Source organism: Triticum dicoccoides, chromosome 7B (assembly GCF_002162155.2).
Source record: "Triticum dicoccoides isolate Atlit2015 ecotype Zavitan chromosome 7B, WEW_v2.0, whole genome shotgun sequence".
Classification (NCBI taxonomy): domain Eukaryota; kingdom Viridiplantae; phylum Streptophyta; class Magnoliopsida; order Poales; family Poaceae; genus Triticum; species Triticum dicoccoides.
In genome coordinates, this window is record NC_041393.1 from 488,165,178 (window position 1) to 488,171,149 (window position 5,972).

Consider the following 5,972-nt stretch of genomic DNA (forward strand, 5'->3'; position numbering starts at 1 on the left):
GAGGATGCGGGCCTGAACTTCCATCGTCCAGATACCCAAGTAAGTAACTCGACCGAACATGTTGTGTTTATATTTGTCACAACATTATTCTGAAAAACTACCCTCGGCCAGGACTGGATAAGAAAGGCGGAGAGCATCAGGTGTTCGGCCCCTCTTCCCAAAGGCTCGCCGGACCCTGTACTAACCAGGATGCTTGAGCATGCACCTTATCAAGTGCCATCAGGAGAAGATGAAGGAAGGCATAGAGAAGCCAAGAGCGGGCTTCATACATTACACATCCAAACCGGGGGAATTAGTGCCTCCGCAAAGGAGGGTGATCGGGGAGGCGAATCTAGAATCCCCTCTCCCCACGGGAAGAAAAGGGGCGTCCCTGAAGATTTGGAAACGGAGGCTTCCAAACGAGGGAAGAAACCTTCGCCAGGGGGCCCTGGCCCAGAAGGCGTCCTTGCTGCACATCGCCCACAAGGGGGCCAGCCATCAACTGGGCCGTAAGTGAACAAAGGCATTGTCGGTGTCAAAACCGGCGGATCTCGGGTAGGGGGTCCCGAACTGTGCGTCTAAGGCTAATGGTAACATGAGGCTGGGGACACGATGTTTACCCAGGTTCGGGCCCTCTCGATGGAGGTAATACCCTACTTCTTGATTGATTGATCTTGATGATATGAGTATTACAAGAGTTGATCTACCGCGAGATCAGAGAGGCTAAACCCTAGAAGCTAGCCTATGGTATGATTGTTGTTATTGTTGAGTCCTACAAACTTAAACCCTCCGGTTTATATAGACACCGAAGATGGATAGGGTTACACGGAGTCGGTTTACAGAGAAGGAGATCTACATCCGAATCACCAAGCTTGCCTTCCACGCCAAGGAGAGTTCCATCTGGACACGAGACGAAGTCTTCAATCTTGTATCTTCATAGTCCAATAGTCCGGCCAAAGCATATAGTCCGGCTGTCCGGATACCCCCTTATCTAGGACTCCCTCAATAGCCCCTGAACCAGGCTTCAATGACGATGAGTGCGGCGCGTAGATTGTCTTCGGCATTGCAAGGCGGGTTCCATCTCTGAATACTTCCAAGATAAATTCCGAACACAAAGACCGTGTCCGGCTCTGCAAGACAAATTTCATATACCACCGTAGAGAGGATAATAAACCACGAATCTAATCTGCTGACAACTCTTCGTGGTGGGACATCACGCCATGGTCCGGTTTTTATTCGAACCATTCTTTTTTACAACCAGCTACCGCACACATTACGAGGCGGTTCCATTGGCACGTCTTGTCGAAGCAGAGATCGTGTCCCTCTTATTATGGGATCCTCATCAATACGGGTATGGGTAGTCCAACCGTGTCTGATGGCATGACTCCGTGTTTTTAGGCAATTCCCAAACGGCTACGCTGGGGACGCTTGATATTCTCCCCCCTTTATAAAGGAGTTGAGGCCTATCCCTCTATCTCCACGCTCGCGCCTCTCGCACCCTGAGTTCCAACACCCAAAGCTCGAGCTTAAGCACCTAGGATCTTTGATCATGTCCGGATCGGACCATCAAGGCTAGTGGATGGCTTCCTCTGTCACAGAGGAGGATATTGCGAAGCTCAGGGAGGCCGGGTATTTGACCGCCGATGTCAAGCACATGCTTCCTGCCCCCAAACAGGTTATCCCTACTCCCGAGCCCAACGAGAGCGTCTTATTTGTCTCCCACTTCCTCCGGGGCTTGGGCCTTAGTCTTGACCCCTTCTTGAGGGGGATCATGTTCTACTACAGGCTAGATTTCCACGATCTAGCTCCGGATTCCATCATCCACATCTCGTCGTTTATCGTCGTGTGTGAAGCCTTCCTCCACATTACCCCCCACTTCGGCTTATGGCTCAAGACTTTCAATGTGAAGCCGAAGATGATTGAGGGGCGACACGCAGAGTGCGGAGGCGCCACAATAAGTAGGAACGCCGATGCCCCGTGGCCCGAAGGCTCCTTCTCGGAGGTATCTGATTTATGGAAACGGAGGTGGTTCTATGTCGCAGCTCCTCGAGGCTCAAAGTGGGCGGCCGCACCCGCCTTCCGCTCGGGCCCTCCACCTCAACTGGCGCCGTGGGCCAACGTGGGACTGAATTAGGGGCCTGCGAACGATGTACCGACGCTGCAGAGCCGCATTCAGGAGCTCCTCGAGAGGAACATCAGTCTTGTCAAAATAATCCAGGTAATGCTAGTTCGGCGGGTCCTGTCGTGCAAACGTCGACCTCTCCGGATGTGGGAGTTCAATTCAGAAGGTCCGCGAACCATTCAACACTTCTTCGGCATGACGCCCGAAGGGATGTATAAGTTGTTCTTTGGACACGAATAAAGTGTCCGGACACCATCGAGGATGCGGGCCTGAGCTGCAATCGCACAGATACCCAAGTAAGTAACCCTACAACCTAACACTTTGCTTGTTTTTGTCATAGCATTGTTCCGAATACCGTCCGCGACCAGGATTGGCTTAGTAAGGTGGAGACGATCAGGTGTCCGGCCCCGCTTCCCAAAGGCCCGCCCGGTCCGGCAATAGCCAAGATGCTTGAGCGGGCACTAAGACAAGTGCCATCGGAGAAAGGCGAAGGGAAGAGCGGAGAAGCCAAGAGTGAGCCTCATACATTGTGCATTCGAACCGGGGGAATTGATGTCTCCATGGAGGAGGAGAATCGGGGAGGTGAATCTGAGGTTTCCTCCCCCCGCAGGAAGAAAATGGCCGCTCCCCCACGAGAAGAAGGGCGTTCTTACCGCATAGTGCCTGCTAACGGGCCAGCCCTCCACCAAGCTGTAAGTTTAATAAACAAGAAGCTTATTGTTTTTTCCTCTGAGGGTAATAACTGGGACATAGTTTTTGCAGTCCGGCTAGCAGTTCATCTCAACAAGGTTCGTCCTCAGGGGATCTTCTTCCAGAGATAATGGAGAGTGAGACCCCACCTACCTCTCCGCCCCATGGGGCAGGCGACCCTGAGGTATCGTCATGGAGGAGTCCAGATCCAATGGGGCCAGAAGCTAGCACTTCGGCTGCCCCGAGCCCAGCGTGTTCGGCTCCTGTGGCGGACAATGAAAAGGGTCCGGGAGAGTCCGGTGTCCGGCCGAACACACTGACGGGCCTCCTGGAGTCAGCTGCTCTCTCGGAGGATCACTGTACACTGATGGGTACGGTGTTGGAGAAAATTTCTTCCGCCACAAGCGGGTTAAATGAAGCTTTTAGGAGCTTGCTCAAAGGTTTTGAGGTAAGCCACAAAATACGCAGTTTTTGGTTGCACCGCACGCGATACATGTGCTCTTTATAGATAGTAGCCCTTGAGACTGTGGATGCCAGCCCATGGCGGCAAACGGAGATCACACACCCAGGTAATAATTGCACTTGTATTGATGTGCAGGTTGCTAAGGGTCCGGTATTAGACCAGACCGCTGAATGCGCCAAATTGAGGCGGCAGATTGACGTGGTGGAGGCCGACGTCACACTTGTAAACAAGCGATTCTAGGAGTCGCAGAGTATGCGCTCTTATATCCATATTTGCTTTAGGAAATTGCAAGAAGGTTTCAATATTAATATGATAAAATGTGGCTGCAGGCGGAGCTGCTGCCATTGAGGCCCTGAGGGCGGAGCTTTCCCTAGCCAAGGAACAAGCCCGGGTTAGCAATGCAGTTGCTCTAAAAGCGGCCGAAGACTTAAAAGCCAAACAGGCCGCTCATCTCCGAAGCGAAGAAAAGGTAGCCGCGATGGCTGTGGAGTTGAGGGACGCCGCCGGCTGATATGAGCTCCTCGAGAAGGAGAATCAGGCAAAGGCGGCTGACCTGAAGAAGGCGCTGGATTCGGCTAAGGAGATGCGCTCTGAAATTAGAGACGCGCGGGAGGAACTTCGCCAAGCCGGAGAAATTGCGGCTGGAAATCCGTATTTGCTGCGGATGAAGTTCTGAGATCCCAAGTATGCTCCATTGGATAAGCTGTGGAGCGCCGCAGATGAGTACGCGGACTTGGCGAAGAGTGCGGCTGATGCAACCAAGTTATTCAAGGATCATAAAGATAACGAAATGGAGAGGCTATTCTGGTCGCAATTTAGCACTCCATCGCGCTCATTGCCATTGAGTGAGAAGATGGCCGCTATAGCCGAGCTCCATTGGATGTCCGGCCTTGCAATGAGGTCTGTAATAGACCATCTATGGCCGAGGGGACCGAAGCCGGACAACTACTTTGGTTTGGTGCAACAATTGTTTGGTGCCAGATCGCAAATCGATGCCGTGAAGAGGTCAGCGTGCATAGAGGGTGCGCGGATGGCTCTTGCCCGTGTGAAGACATATTGGGCGGATATGGAGGCCACCAGCATTGCAACCCGGGGTCCGGCAGGAAGCCAAGACCCAGCCGAGCACTATTTTGAGCAGGTATAGAAGGTGCCCGTAGAATAGAGGCTCAGTGCTCGAAAAATGTCATGTTCGAGTGACGAGTCTATTGATTGTAAACAATTATGTGTTTAATTATGGAGGCTGTTTTTTATACTTTTGCCTGAAAGTATTCTAATGTCTCCTTAGTGGCTGTTTATGTATGCATATAATGTGAAAGTTAGCAGTCGTTGGCTTTAGCCCCCACACATATAATGCGGGGGTGTTCGAAAGAAAAAGGCGTAAACACACTTGATCCAACGTCTTGGTCCATTAAGGAGGTGATCGCACGTCGAACCAGGCAACCGGACTATATAGCTGTAATGCTTTCACTTAGCCATAGGAGTTGAAAGGTGGGGCTACTATGTAGCCCCTGGTACTTCCGTGTGCATCCGGATACGGTGCGCGTACTTGACCGGGAAACCGGTCCTTCATTAATGCGGAGGAATCCTATAGATTCCGATGAGTCCTCGAGTGGTTGACCAGTCTCTCGCTGTATCATGATAGTAAGTTTTCGGCTTTCTCTACTAAGGTGCTCATCCGGAATAACCAAGGCACAATCGCAGTAGTTCTCCTTTGGCCACCTTAGCCGATAGGACGGAACGTAAGGCAGCAAACCCAGGAGCCGGGCTAACCCAACATTTGACCAAAGACATGATTCGGAGCTGATGCATATAAGGCCAAACTCACGACGCCGAACACTCCCGAAGGTATTCGGACTTTATAACATATACTGGGCTGAGTAACGCCATTGACCCTGTAATTCCATGTACGTGCATAGATCTGTCGTGGCGAAAAGCCTATAACGCCAGTATCCCTTATGGGTATATGAAATACCCATGGGATGTCAAGCAACAAAAGACAGTAAAGAAGGTTTGCACAGGGGCTTAATCTAAAGAGAAACCTTTGAGCGGGGCCCTGCTACACGTCTGCGCCTTTGTCTCCGTTGTGCCGTATCCTGGAAGGGTGTCGCACGACTAATGTCTGTAAAAATGAGAACTCACGAAAAAAAGGAGAGTAAGCGTGCGAGAAGTTAGTTATTCTCGATGGATGTTCGAGATACGAGATATTTGCCTATTAATGAGCAAGCCGAATTGTGGGCTTTGTTATGTGTTGATAGTCCCTAGTACCATTTATGGGAACATATGTACAGCACCCAGCTAGGGTTTATCCGGGCTGTTGTTGATGGTGGTGCATCGGACTCGTCTAGCCGTGTCCGTGGTCTGAACGACCGATCATGCGTTCTAGTGGGAGAGGCCACCTAGAGTCTGGCAGCGGGAGCTGCCAAATACTGCTATGTGTTTCCGCTGACCGTTATGACGCCACGTGGACCGGGCATCTTAATTTTAAGGCAGGCGTAGTTCAGTATTGCGTTAAAGCAAGCGAAGGCTGTTCTTCCAAGTAATGCATGATAACCGCTGCTGAAAGGAGCGATGTTGAAGATTAGTCCCTCGCTTCTGAAGTTATCGGGAGAGCCGAACGTTACTTCTAATACGAGGGAGCCCCAGGAGTGGGCCTCGACGCCTGGTATCACTCCAGTGAAGGTGGCGCTATTTTGATTTATTCTGGATGGGTCTATCCCC